Raw genomic sequence first — 15,400 nt, forward strand, 5'->3', positions numbered from 1 at the left:
ATGTCAGGAAGGTGTTTGGAGTGAGAAACATTTGTGAGCTTTGTCATAAACTGTAGAACCATGGGCACAGCTGTAAATATTATTGCTGGCTCTGCTTGTCTCGCAACTGTGCAGTTAACTTGGGGACAAGGTGTACTGGGTCTGGCTGAGATGGAGTTAATTCTCCCCATAGCAGCCCTCATAGTGCTGTGGTCTGTATTGGTAGCTAGAAAGGTGTTGATAACACACCAGTGTTTTGGCTACTGCTGAGCAGTGCTGGCACAGCATCAAGGCTGTCTCTCCAACATTTCCCCACACACACCAGCAGGCTGGGGCTGGGCAAGATCTTGGGAGGGGAAATAAATAGCCAGGACAGCTGACCCAAACTGACCAAACAGATATTCCATACCATATGACGTCAGCTCAGCTATAAAAGCTAAGTAAAGGGAGAAGGAAGTGGGGGCATTCATTATTTACGTTTGTCTTCTGGAGCAACCGTTGCGTGTACTGAAGCCCTGCTTCCCAGGAAGTGGCCAGACATTGCCTGCTGATGGGAAGTAGAGAATAAAATCTTTTGTTTTCCTTTGCTTTTGCTTTATTAAACTGTCCTTGTCTTGACCCATGAGCCTTTTGTTATATTTTTCTCTCCCCTGTCCAGTTGAGGAGGGGGAGTGAGAGAGCGGCTTTGGTGGGCACCTGGCATCCAGCCAGGGTCAACCCACCACACAAGGATAAAGTGCCTCAGCAGCAGGCTGTTGTGCAGGTTTGGGGAAAGTTTCCAGAGACACAGGGCTATTAAAAAAGAAATCAATAGTTTGGTGTCATGGTTTCACCTCAGTAGACAGCTAAGCCACACACAGCTCTTTGCTCACTCCCCCCGCAATGGGATGGAGGAGAGAATCAAAAAGGTAAAAGTGTGAAAACTCGTGGGTTGAGATAAAGACAGTTTAATAAGTAATGCAAAAACTGCATGCACGAACAAAGCAAAATAAGGAATTCATTCACTGCTTCCCTTCGGCAGGCAGATGTTCAGCTATCTCCAGGAAAGCAGGGCTTCATCACATGTAAGGGTTCCTTGGGAAGATAAATGCCATAACTCCGAACATCCCCCCTTCCTCCTTCTTTACCCCAGCTTTTATTGCTGAGCATGACATCATATGGTATGGAATATCCCTTTGGTCAGTTGGGGTCAGCTGTCCTGGCTGTGTCCCCTCCCATCTTCTTGTGCATCCCCAGCCTACTTGCTGGTGGGGCAGTGTGAGACACAGAAAAGGCCTTGACGCTGTGCAAGCACTGTTCAGCAATAACTAAAACATCCCTGTGTTATCAACACTGGTTTGGTCACAAATCTAAAACATAGCACCATACAAGGTACTATGAAGAAATTTAACTCTATCCCAGCCAAAACCAGTTCATTTGGCTATGATTTTCTGTGAAAAATGCAAGGCCTATGTGGAAAAGCATCACAAATGTGAAGGCTGGAAATGCAGAATGTGCTATGAACAGATCTGTAATGTAAACGAGTATCAGAGCTTCATGCCTGTGACCAAAAATCCAGAAGCAGGGTCTATCACATGGAATATATGTAGGTGGCTGGGTGTGGCAGTACATCCGGCCCCCATCCCGCCAGCAGGAAACGAAACTTCTCCAGGAAGGGAGAAGGGGAAGGAAACCCTGGAGGCTGCAGGTTGAAATTTGAACTGGCCAATCAAGATGCACCAGGCACACTGAGGTGATCCTCCTGGCCAATAGAATTAAATGACCACAGGTCAGATTCGACAGGGGTATAAACGGGGTCCCGCCAGAGGACACGTGGGCAGTCTTCCTCGGAGCAGCGGGTTTGCAGTTCGGGACTCCCCCTCGGGCTGGGGCACCGCCCGAGGTAACTCCTCGAGGGAGAGAGCCCTCAGCTTTTAGGTGAGTGATATGCGCGTTTTGAGCCATCACTTTAAATCGTGGGGATTCTTAAGTCGGCCGTGTAGTATTAATTCTCTTTACATCATTGAGCCTGTGGTTTTATAAAATGTTACCGGACTTCTAACTAATTTTTGCTGAAGAATAAATCTGAGTTTTAACACCCATTGGATTTGGTTAGTTGTGCATCCGTAACACCGGGATAGAGTTAATTTCTTCATAGCAGCCCATATGGTGCTGTGTTATAGATTTGTGACAAAAACAGTTTTTGATAACACACCAATGTTTTAGCCATTGCTGAACAGTGCTTGCACAGCATCAAGGCTTTCTGTTTCTCACCCTGCCCCCACAAAGCAAATAGGCTGGGGGTGCACAGGAAGTTGGGAGGGGACGCAGCCAGGAGACCTGACCTGAACTGACCAAAGGGATATTCCATGACATATGACGTTGTGCTCAGCAATAAAAAACTGGGGGATAGTCTTTCCGCTGTAGCCATTGCTCAGAGACTGGATGGACATTGGTCTGCTTGTGGGAGGTGGTAAGTGATTGCCTTTGCATCACTTGCTTTTTTTCCCTTTTTCTCCTTCGCTTCTTAAACTGTCTTTATCTTGATACACAAGTTTTTTCTTGCTTTTGGTCTTCCAATTTTTCCCCACATCCCACTGCAGGGGGAGTGAGCGAGTGGCTGGTGGGTGTTTAATTGCTGGCCAGGATCAACCCACCATAGTAGGAAACTGGGGCACATGTTCCAAATTACATTTTGCCATGTAGTTAGCACTGGATGCACCTTGGAATGAAGAATAAGGGGCAGAAGGATAAACTGAAAGAGAATGGGAGTTTAAAGGGAACACGTCTCATGGACTTTATTCAACTGTTTATGGACACAAAGTTTTGGGGCTAAAATATCCTAGCACATAATGCCAAAGACTATGATGGCTACTTTGTTGTTAATCAGCTTCTGAAGGAAAAAATGGATGTGCAATTAATCACTCAAGGTGGTAAACTCATGTGCATAGAAGCACCTAGCCTGAGTATATGTTTCATAGACTCTTTAAATTTTTTACCAATGAAACTAAGCAGCCTTCCCCAGGCAATGTCTATCAAGGACTGCAAAGGTTATTTATTTCCCCCATTTTTCAACACTGCTGAAAATCAAAGTTATGTGAGCTCTCTTCCATCATGGGAATATTATGGAGTGGACAGCACAATGCTTGAAGAGAAAAAGCAATTCTTGGCATGGCACACAGCTAATCAGGAGAAGATTTTTTTTACTTGCAAAAAGAACTGAGTTACTATTGCCAGCAAGATGTAAAAATTTTGAGGGAGGCCTGCAGATCATACAGGAATGACATGGTGAGGACCCATCACACATTCTATGTGAAAGAGGACGGTGAAAAGGGAAGGTGAAAGTTTATCATTGTATAGATCCCTTTCAGTGTACTCTGGCCTCTACTTTCATGTCCACATGTGACCGATCAACCCCCCCCAAGTAGAAGAAGGCTCAGAGGAGATGGGCAAGAATGATGAGCTCAGGGAAGAACATATGGAACAATCACTAATTATCGTAAAGAAAGCTGAACTTATCTCAACACAAAGGGGACTGGAGGATGGCCTTTGTTTTACATATATGACTATACCAGTAGGTCGTCAGGTTGTTTAAATAGCCTTCCCTGAGATAATTAGTAGAGAGTAATGTCTTCCTGAGCTAGCCAGGCTAGCATGGAAGGACAAAGTGTATATGTGGTTCAGCCCAACATAAAGTATCAAAACTGAACTGCTCCAGCACCTGGAGCACCTCCTCCCCCTCCTTCTTCACTGACCTTGGTGTCTGGAGAGTTGTTTCACGTTTTTCTCACTCCTTGCTTCTGGCTGCTGTTTCGCAGCAGTTTTTTTTTTTTTCCCCTTCTTAAATATGTTATCACAGAGGCACTATCACTGTTGCTGATTGGCTTGGCCTTGGCCAGCGGCGGGTCCATCTTGGAGCTGGCTGGCATTGGCTCTGTCAGACATAGGGGAAGCTTCTAGCAGCTTCTCACAGAAGCCACCCCTGTACCCCCCCACTACCAAAACCTTGCCGTACAAACTCAATACAATCACGCAACACTATTTACTACATTGATGTGTTGTCGGAGTTTATAAAGAACTATAACCATAGCTTCCACTGAACTATCAGATCCAGGCCTGTGGACATGAATGAACCCTTTAAACTCTGCAAGGGTTTGGAAACTGTAACAGGGAATGTGCTTAAAATTAAAGAATTTCTGCCTCTGCTTGAATAGGGAGACCGTGTCAGGGTGTCTAGAACTAAAGAGAGATTTGAGAAAGGTTATGAGAAATTTTCATAGTAGCTGAAATTGTGAGAAGGGGACTGACAAACTTTTGTTGAATGGTGCAGATGTAAACATTAGGCTGACACGCAGCAAACATAGCTTTTGTTTGATGACCTCTCCAGTGTCAGGGGCTTGCAAGCTGGTTATTACCAATGCCTTGCTGTTTGTGAAGAAAGTGCAGGTGGCACCTGCGGTGTATTTGGAACATGCTGAGGTGTTACTTATGGCAAACGCTAAATATGTGGTGGATTGGGTGGGCATGAAATTGTTCAGCATACCATCTGGCAGTTGTGTCAGTAAGCAGGAAAATATGTTCATGGGGCAAACTTGTTTTTATTGGATGTGTAGATAACTGGGTTTAGCAGCAATAAATTTTGTGGCCCTCTATGTGGATAGCAAACAAACCCTAGCAAAACCACTGCAACCTGATTTTGAGAACAGCTAGCAATTTCCTGGCAGATCAAAACTGTGCAGAGTTTTTTGATGGCTATCCCCCAAACAACGTTCACTTTCCTGAAAACATCATGTCCTTTTTAAAACACAACACTATGGACATTGCTTTCCAGAGGAAGCAACTTCAGCATCCCCTCTCCACAGGCTGTGGATACCACTGCATCTTTTTCCTATGTCACCATAACAAGGGATTGCCTTTTGAACAGCTTTTTAAACTGTATTCTAATGCATTAGTTCAGAATGATGAGATGGTAATGCATTTTGTAAAATATGAATATGGAGCTTTCCCCATGACAAGAGCTACTCAAATTATGTTTCAGAAGCCCCAGACCTGCATCTCTTGTAAAGATTTTCATAAATGTATTCTGTAAATAAAACTTACAAACCAACTGCAAGGCTGTGTGTGTACTTTAACTATTCCCCCCGCCCTTGTTTTTTTTAAAGGACACTACAGACAACAAAGTTGAAAGGTCTAATGAATATTTATTTTCAACAGTAAACTTTAGAAGGTGTCGTGGTTTAACCCCAGCCAGCAACTAAGCACCACGCAGCCGCTCACTCACTCCCCCCCCACCCACTGGGATGGGGGAGAAAATCGGGAAAAAGAAGCAAAACCCGCGGGTTGAGATAAGAACGGTTTAATAGAACAGAAAAGAAGAAACTAATAATGATAATGATAACACTAATAAAATGACAACAGCAATAATGAAAGGATTGGAATGTACAAATGATGCGCAGTGCAATTGCTCACCACCCGCCGACCGGCACCCAGCTAGTCCCCGAGCGGCGATTCCCCGCCCCCCACCTCCCAGTTCCTATACTAGATGGGATGTCACATGGTATGGAATACCCTGTTGGCCACTTTGGGGTCAGCTGCCCTGGCTGTGTCCTGTGCCAACTTCTTGTGCCCCTCCAGCTTTCTCGCTGGCTGGGCATGAGAAGCTGAAAAATCCTTGACTTTAGTCTAAACACTACTTAGCAACAACTGAAAACATCAGTGTTATCAACATTCTTATACTGAACTCAAAACATAGCACTGTACCAGCTACTAGGAAGACAGTTAACTCTATCCCAGCTGAAACTAGGACAATATCCACCCCTTATTCTATACCATTGACGTCATGCTCAGTTCCCATACCTTTAGTTACATCCTGGTCAATCATCATCAGCTTTTCCATCCCTTTGAGACATATGAACAATGATATATGTATATATGTATACATACACAGACATATCATTCCTTTAGTTTATGGGTTATGTTCATTAAATGTTCGTTGAGTTCATTTAGTTCCTGACTCTGGGCTCCATCTGTCATACCAGTCTTTCTGGGCAGGAGGGATGGTGCAAAGTCCTCTCAGTTGGTAGAGCTGAATTGGGTTTCAGTGCAGTGTGACGAGCAGGTGACATTTGACGCAGCAGGAGGATGGTGTGCACCGTTGGATTGTTGCATGCTGGAGTCAGTTCTGGTTCCATCACTACTGCGCTTTGCTCAGTTTTATCACAGTTCTTTCTTGCTTGATCTAGGTGATTCTTACTATAGTACTATGGATATAGCCTATAACAATTATAGCAATGATAACATACAGTGGCAGGGTTATATAGCAGCTAATATCATACAGGTTAATTCTGGCTATTCTCACCTAAAATCAAATCCCCTTGAGGCACACATTGGACTTCCCCATCTTTTCCCCATCACCCACCAAGTGCACCCAGGCCCTTGAGCAAAAGCAATCCCATGAATGGGTTTACCTTTGCCTGAGACAGGAGTAACCCAGACTGTCTTCCCTAACATATTTTTTATGTGCACTACAGGGACTTTATCCCCTTCTACAGTACGTAAAAATTCTGACCGGGCAGGGCCACCCCGATTGGCAGATCCTCTGGTGTTGACTAACCAGGTGGCTTTTGCTAAATGTGTATCCCAATGTTTGAAAGTCCACCCCCCATTGCTCTCAATGTAGTCTTTAACAGTCCATTGTATCGCGCAATTTTCCCAGAGGCTGGTGCATGATAGGGGATATGATACACCCACTCAATGCCATGCTCTTTGGCCCAGGTGTCTATGAGGTTGTTTCGGAAATGAGTCCCGTTGTCTGACTCAATTCTCTCTGGGGTGCCATGTCGCCACAAGACCTGCTTTTCAAGGCCCAGGATAGTGTTCCGGGCAGTGGCATGGGGTACAGAATATGTTTCCAGCCATCCGGTGGTTGTTTCCACCATTGTAAGCACATGGCGCTTGCCTTGGCAAGTTTGTGGGAATGTGATATAGTCAATCTGCCAGGCGTCCCCATATTTATATTTCAGCCATCGCCCTCCATACCACAGGGGCTTTAACCCCTTGGCTTGCTTAATTGCAGCACATGTTTCACATTCATGGATAACCTGTGCAATAGTGTCCATGGTCAAGTCCACCCCTTGGTCACGAGCCCATCTATATGTTGCATCTCTTCCCTGATGGCCTGAAGCATCATGGGCCCACTGAGCCATAAATAGCTCACCCTTATGTTGCCAGTCCAGGTCCACCTGAGCCACTTCAATCTTGGCAGCCTGATCCACCTGTTGGTTATTTTGATGTTCTTCAGTGGCCCAACACTTGGGTACATGAGCATCTACATGACTTACTTTTACAACCAGATTCTCTATCCGAACAGCAATATCTTGCCACAGTACGGCAGCCCAGATGGGTTTACCTGTGCGCTGCCAGTTGCTCTGCTTCCATTGCTGTAACCACCCCCACAGGGCATTTGCCACCATCCATGAGTCAGTATAGAGATAGAGCACTGGCCACTTCTCTCTTTCAGCAATGTCTAACGCTAGCTGGATGGCTTTCACCTCTGCAAACTGACTCGATTCACCTTCTCCTTCAGCAGTTTCTGTGACTTGTCGTATAGGACTCCATACAGCAGCCTTCCACCTCCGATGCTTTCCCACAATGCAACAGGACCCACCAGTGAACAGGGCATATTGCCTCTCATTTTCTGGCAGTTTATTATACAGCGGGGCCTCTTCAGCATGTGTCACCTCCTCCTCTGGCGACATTCCAAAATCTTTGCCTTCTGGCCAGTCCATGATCACTTCCAAAATTCCTGGGCGACTGGGGTTTCCTATGCGAGCCCATTGTGTGATCAGTGCAATCCACTTACTCCACAAGGCATCAGTCGCGTGATGTGTAGAGGAGACCCTCCCTTTGAACATCTAGCCCAGCACTGGCAGTCGGGGTGCTAAGAGGAGCTGTGTTTCAGTACCAACCACTTCTGAGGCAGCTCAAACTCCTTCATATGCTGCCAATATCTCTTTTTCAGTTGGAGTATAGCGAGCCTCGGATCCTCTGTATCCTCGACTCCAAAACCCCAGGGGTCGGCCTTGGGTCTCCCCAGGTGCTTTCTGCCAGAGGCTTCAGGTAGGGCCATTCTCCCCGGCTGCAGTATAGAGCACATTTTTAACATCTTGTCCTGCCTGGACTGGTCCAAGGGCTACTGCATGAACAATCTCCCGTTTAATTTGTTCAAAGGCTTGTTGTTGCTCAGGGCCCCATTTAAAATCATTCCTCTTCCGGGTCACTTGATAGAGAGGGCTTACAATCAGACTGTAATTTGGAATATGCATTCTCCAAAAACCTACAACACCTAAGAAAGCCTGTGCGTCCCTTTTATTAGTTGGTGGACTCATAGCTGCTATTTTGTTGATCACATCCATTGGGATCTGACGACATCCATCTTGCCATTTTATTCCTAAGAACTGGATCTCCTGTGCAGGTCCCTTGACCTTACTTTCTTTTATGGCAAAACCAGCTTTCAGAAGGATTTGGATTATTTTCTTCCCTTTCTCAAAGACTTCTTCTGCCGTGTTGCCCCATTCGATGATGTCATCAATGTACTGCAAGTGTTCTGGAGCTTCACCTTTTTCCAGTGCAGCCTGGATTAGTCCATGGCAAATGGTGGGGCTGTGTTTCCACCCCTGGGGCAATCGATTCCAGGTGTACTGGACGCCCCTCCAAGTAAAGGCAAATTGTGGATGACACTCTGCTGCCAGAGGGATTGAGAAAAACGCATTAGCAATGTCAATTGTGGCATACCACTTGGCTGCCTTTGACTCTAGTTCGTATTGACGTTCTAGCATATCTGGAACGGCAGCACTCAGCGGTGGCGTAACTTCATTCAGGCCACGATAGTCAACTGTTAGTCTCCACTCCCCGTTAGACTTTCGCACTGGCCATATGGGACTATTAAAGGGTGAGCGAGTTTTGCTGATCACTCCTTGGCTCTCCAGTTGGCGAATCAACTTGTGGATGGGAATCAGAGAGTCTCGGTTGGTGCGATATTGCCGCCGGTGCACCGTCGTGGTAGCAATTGGCACTTGTTGTTCTTCAACCCTCAGCAACCCCACAATCGAAGGGTCTTGAGAGAGACCAGGCAGGGTAGACAGCTGTTCAGTGCCCTCCGTCTCCAAGGCAGCTATACCAAAAGCCCATCGATACCCCTTTGGGTCCTTAAAATAACCTCTCCTGAGATAGTCTATGCCAAGGATACACGGAGCCTCCGGACCAGTCACAATGGGGTGTTTCTGCCATTCATTCCCAGTTAGGCTTACTTCAGCTTCCAATACAGTTAACTCTTGGGATCCCCCTGTCACACCAGAAATACAGATGGGTTCTGCCCCTTTATAACTTGATGGCATTAGAGTGCACTGTGCGCCGGTGTCTACTAGAGCCTTGTACTCCTGTGGGTCTAACGTGCCAGGCCATCGCATCCACACAGTCCAATAGACCCGGTTATCCCATTCCTCCACCTGGCTGGAGGCAGGGCCCCTCTAATTCTGGCCAGAGTATCCGGTATTCACTTCTCGTAAAATTGGCTCAGAAGTCCCTTCAAGAGGATCAGAAATAAGATCAGCCCTTCTACTCTGTTTGGAAACTGGAGCGGCATTTTTCCTAGTAGAATCCCCTTTTGTGGTGGTTTTTCCTTGCAGCTCACGTACCCGTGCATTTAGGACCGAGGTAGGTTTTCCATCCCATTTCCTCATGTCCTCTCCGTGGTCACATAGGTAAAACCACAGGGCACCTCGTGGTGTGTACCTTCTATATTGTCTCTCTTGGGCAGAGGAACGCTCACTCCTAATAGCTGAGACATTGGTCCTTACAGGTGGGCAATAGGACATATCCTCTTTGAATTGCTGGAAATCCTTGGACAGCTTCTCCACAGCTGAAATGCAGGCTTGTAGGGAGGAGGAGAGATTTTCTTTGTATTGACAGAGTTGGCGAGCCACTTCATACACTGTTGGTGCCTCTTCATCTTTCCAGGTCATTATTGCCAGTGAGTTGGCATAGGACCATGGTGCGCTCCATACAAACTTCCGCCACATGGGTCGTGTGCATTGGACTTTGTCTGGATCTTTGGGTAATTGTGGGTTGTCCGGGTCATGATGAATCGTCTCTAGCACAGCTAATTCCCTCAGATATTGGATACCTCTTTCCATGGTGGTCCACTTGCTTGATTGACATATAACATCTTCCTTGAAGGGCTACCTTTCCTTCACATTTGACAGGAGTCGCCTCCAGAGGCTGATGGCTTGTGTCCCTTTTCCAATTGCCTTGTCAAAGCCACCTTCCCTGGCAAGCGATCCCAGCTGCTTGGCTTCCCTACCTTCTAATTCCAAGCTATTTAGCCCCATTGTCCCAGCATCAGAGGAGCCAGGTGATAATATGCTCACCTATACTGCAGCCAAAATCTTTTTGCATATCCCGCAGCTCACTCAAGGATAGTGACCGGGTTATTGCCTCTGGTTCTGCCTCTTCCTCCTGGTCCCGTGATGACCCTGGTTCACCTTCCTCCTTCGCTAAGCGAACTGATTTTTTTTGTATGTTTCTTTTTCTGTACGGGGGCAACTGATACTGGTGCAGGCTGGTGCACTGGTTCAGTTGCAGTATCGCTCGCCGGGTTTTGGATAACCGCAGCGTCTGTCGCCAAGGTTTGGGTAGCAGCAGTGCTTGTCGCTGGGGCTGGAGGGGCTGCAGTGCGTGTTGCTGAGGTTTGGGTAGCCACAGTTCTCGTTGCCGGGGCTGGAGGGGCCGCAGCGCCCATTGCCGGGGTTTGGGTGACCGCAGTGCTCATCGTTTTATTGTTAGGTCCAGAGACCTTCTCTTCCCCTTGAGGGTGCTGAGTTGTGTCAAACAGGGCTCGATAGGCATGGGCCAGGCCCCAGCACGTTGCAGTGATTTGTATCTCTCTGGAGCTGCCAGGGTGACAGCATACCTTTTCCAAATATTTTACTAGTTCTTCTGGATTCTGCAGTTGTTCAGGGGTGAATTTCCAAAACACTGGAGGTGCCCACTTTTCTAGGTACTTGCCCATACTACCCCACACACCCTGCCACTCATAATTATCCAGCCTCGGGGCAGACCTCTGGGTGATCTTCTTAAATAGTTGTTTAACCTTAAACAAGAGCTGAACCACATTCAGGAGCATGCTAATTCCTAGCAGTAGGGCTAGGACCGTGCTGGTCTCAACATCCCAAGAGTATTCAACTTTTTCAAAATTCTCAAACACCATTGTAACTGGACTGAAAGAGAAAGGAGAGGGGAAGAAGGGTACCCCACCCATAGACTGGTTTTCCAAGGAGGAAAGGTAAATGGTATAATTAATAGTTTCCCACAGATGGCTCCCGCAGTATAAAGGTGACAATGCTGAGTGCAAATACCGGATTAATCCCACAACTGATGACTTTATCATACGATAAACCAGTGTTATGCAATTGTCATGGGTTGACCCTGGCTGGTTGCCAGGTGCCCACCGAAGCCGTTCTATCACTCCCCCTCCCCAGCTGGACAGGGGAGAGAAAATATATAACAAAGAGCTTGTGGGTCGAGATAAGGACAGGAGACAGATCACTCACCCATTACCGTCACGGGCAAAACAGACTCAGCTTGGGGAAATTTATCTCACTTTATTACAAAACAACCAGAGCAGGGTAATGAGAAATAAAACCAAATCTCAGAACACCTTCCCTCCACCCCTCCCTTCTTCCCAGGCACAACTTCACTCCCAGATTCTCTACCAACCCCCCCAGCGGCACAGGGGGATGGGGAATGGGGTTTACGGTCAGTTCATCACACGTTATCTTCTGCCACTTCATCCTCCTCAGGGGGAGGACTCCTCACACTCTTCCCCTGCTCCAGCGTGGGGTCCCACCCACGGGAGACAGTCCTCCACGAACTTCTCCAACGTGGGTCCTTTCCACGGTGTGCAGTCTGTAGCAGTGCTACATATCAAGGTGCCGCGATTAGATCACTGATCGGTCTGGACCAGGGAAGAGACAGATAACACACATGGTGTGAGTGCCAACTCCGTCCTTTATTGCGCAGTTAATTCCTTTTATACTAACAACGGTAGGTGGGATTACTGATATGTCATAGGGAGGCGACGACTAGCCTTCTACCTTTCCGTGACATCGCGAGATCTTCCGAACGGTGTTCCCTACAGCAGTCCTTCAGGAGCACACTGCTCCAGCGTGGGTCCCCCACGGGGTCACAAGTCCTGCCAGAAAACCTGCTCCGTGGGCTCCTCTCTCCACAGATCCACAGGTCCTGCCAGGAGCCTGCTCCAGCGCGGGGTTCCCACGGGGTCACAGCCTCCTTCGGGCACCCACCTGCTCCGGTGTGGGGTCCTCCACGGGCTGCAGGTGGATATCTGCTCCACCGTGGACCTCCATGGACTGCAGGGGGACAGCCTGCCTCACTATGGTCTTCACCATGGGCCGCAGGGGAATCTCTGCTCCGGTGCCTGAAGCATCTCCTCCCCCTCCTTCTTCACTGACCTTGGTGTCCGCAGGGTTGTTTCTCTTACATGTTCTCACTCCTCTCTCCGGCTGCCATTTACCCCCTGTCCCAACTTTTTTTCCCTTCTTAAAAATGTTATCACAGAGGCGTTACCACTATCGCTGATTGGCTCGGCCTTGGCCAGCGGTGGGTCCGTCTTAGAGCCGGCTGGTATTGGCTCTCTCTCGAACACAGGGGAAGCTTCCAGCAGCTTCTTACAGAAGCCACCCCTGTAACCCCCTCCGCTACCAAAACCTTGCCACACAAAGCCAATACAGCAGTACATCAAAGCAAAAACCTTACTCCACCTCCCATGGATGATAAGCAGCAGAAGAGGGACTACATACAGCAAGCGAGGTGATACATAACAGAACTTTAAAAACGAGAGCAACAACTCTAAGAACACATAAATCAACATAATGACCAGCGACTATTAGACCAATATAATGAATGCTTGTAACAAATTTGTTTTAACGAGCTCTGGTTAGGTTTGTCGTTATCTCAACCCTTCGTGCCCCACGTTGGGAGCCAAAATGGACTGTCGTGGTTTAACCCCAGCCAGCAACTAAGCACCACGCAGCCGCTCACTCACTCCCCCCCACCCAGTGGGATGGGGGAGAAAATCAGGAAAAAGAAGCAAAACCCACGGGTTGAGATAAGAACAGTTTAATAGAACACAAAAGAAGAAACTAATAATGATAATGATAACACTAATAAAATGACAACAGCAATAATGAAAGGATTGGAATGTACAAATGATGCGCAGTGCAATTGCTCACCACCCGGGACCCGACGCTCCGCCACTTCCCCCACCGAAAGTCGAGAGCAGGAGAGCCCTCCCCCCGGCCCACTCCCCATGTATATACTGGGCATGATGTCACATGGTATGGAATAGCTCCTTGGCTAGTTCAGGTCAGCTGCCCCGGCTATGCCCCCCCACCTCCCAGGTTCCTGTAAAAATTAACTCTATCCCAGCTGAACCCAGGACATTATCCACCCCTTATTCTATACCATTTACATCATGCCCAGATCTTACATTTTCCAATCAACCGCTACCACTTTCCTTGTCTTATATATAGATATATATGTATATGGACACCCCCCCACACACACACACACACATACAAATAGTATTCCCTTAGTCAATGGGTTATCCCTCCAATGTGTCCATCAATTTTATTTAGTCCATGACTTTGAGGCTCCATCTGTTGTAACACTTCTTCAGGATAAGAGAGATGGTGTGAGGTGTTGGGTTGTTGTATGCTGTCTCTGGAACTTCTGGCTGGTACATTTGATGCAACCCACACCCTTGGTCTGCAGGTCGAAGAGGTTGATCTTGAGGAAATTGCTGGGCGCCAGTTCAAGTTCTATCACTGTTGTTCTTGGCTCAGTTTCAAAGTCCATTCTTCAGTCATTTGGGTAATTCTTACAGTAATACCCTTGATATGGCATATAGACACTATAGATACAATGACATACATTGGCAGGTTATTTAGCAGTTAAATATCATACAGCCTAGTTCACTGGCTATTCTCTCCCAAAATCAAATCTCCCTGAGGTACACATCGAACTTCCCCATCCTTCTGCATCACCCACCAGGTGTACCCAGGTCCCTGAGCAAAAACCACCCCTTGGATGGGTTTGTCTCTGCGTGAGGGAGGACTAACCCAGACTGTCTTTCCTAACATACTCCTCATGTGCACTACAGGAACTTTATCCCCTTCTACAGTATGTGGAAGTCTTGCTGATCACTCCTTGACTCTCCAATTGGCAAATCAGCTTATGGATGGGGATCAGGGAATCTCGGTTGGTGCGATATTGCCGCCGGTGCACCGTCGTGGTAGCAATTGGCACCTGTTGTTCTTCAACCTTCAGCAACCCCACAACCGAAGGGTCTTGAGAGAGACCAGGCAGGGTAGACAGCTGTTCAATCTCCTCCGTCTCCAATGCAGCTATACCAAAAGCCCAACGGTACCCTTTTGGGTCCTTGAAATATCCCCTCCTGAGATAATCTATACCAAGGATGCATGGGGCCTCTGGGCCAGTTGCAATGGGGTGTTTATGCCAGTCATTCCCGGTTAGACTCATTTCAGCTTCCAATACAGTTAGCTCTTGGGATCCCCCTGTCACACCAGAGATACAGATGGGTTCTGCCCCTTTATAACTTGATGGCATTAGGGTGCATTGTGCACCAGTGTCTACTAGAGCCTTATATTCCTGTGGGTCTGATGTGCCAGGCCATCGAATCCACACTGTCCAGTAGACTCGGTTGTCCCTCTCCTCCACCTGGCTGGAGGCAGGGCCCCTCTAATCCTGGTTAGAATATTCGTTACTCACTTTTCACAAACGTGAATCAGAAGTCCCTTCAAGAGGATCAGAAATGAGATCAGCCCATCTACTGCATCTGGGGGACTCCTCACAGGAAACTGGAGCAGCAGTTTTCCAAGAAGAATCCTCTTTCCTGGTTGCTTTTTCTCGCAACTCCCGTACCCGTGCATCCAGGACTGAGGTAGGTTTTCCATCCCACTTCCTCATGTCCTCTCCATGGTCACGCAGGTAAAACCACAGGTTAGCCCGTCGTGTGTACTTTCTCTCTCCTCTCTCTTGGGCAGAGGAATGCTTACTCCCAATAGCTGCGATGCGGGCCTGTACAGGTGGGGAGGAAGACATATCCACTTTGAATTGCTGGAACTCTCGGGACAATTCCTCTACAGCCGAGACACAGGCCCGTAGGGAGGAAGAGAGACTTCCTTCGTATTGCCGGAGTTGGACAGCCAATTCATCCACCGTTTGTCCATGGCCTTCTTTCCAGGACATTACTGCCAATGAGTTGGCATAGGTTGGTGGTGCACTTCGTAGAAACTTCCGCCACATGGGTTGTGTGCATTGGACATCATCTGGGTCTATGGGT

This window comes from Aquila chrysaetos, assembly GCF_900496995.4.
Source record: "Aquila chrysaetos chrysaetos chromosome W unlocalized genomic scaffold, bAquChr1.4 W_unloc_2, whole genome shotgun sequence".
Taxonomy (NCBI): Eukaryota; Metazoa; Chordata; class Aves; order Accipitriformes; family Accipitridae; genus Aquila; species Aquila chrysaetos.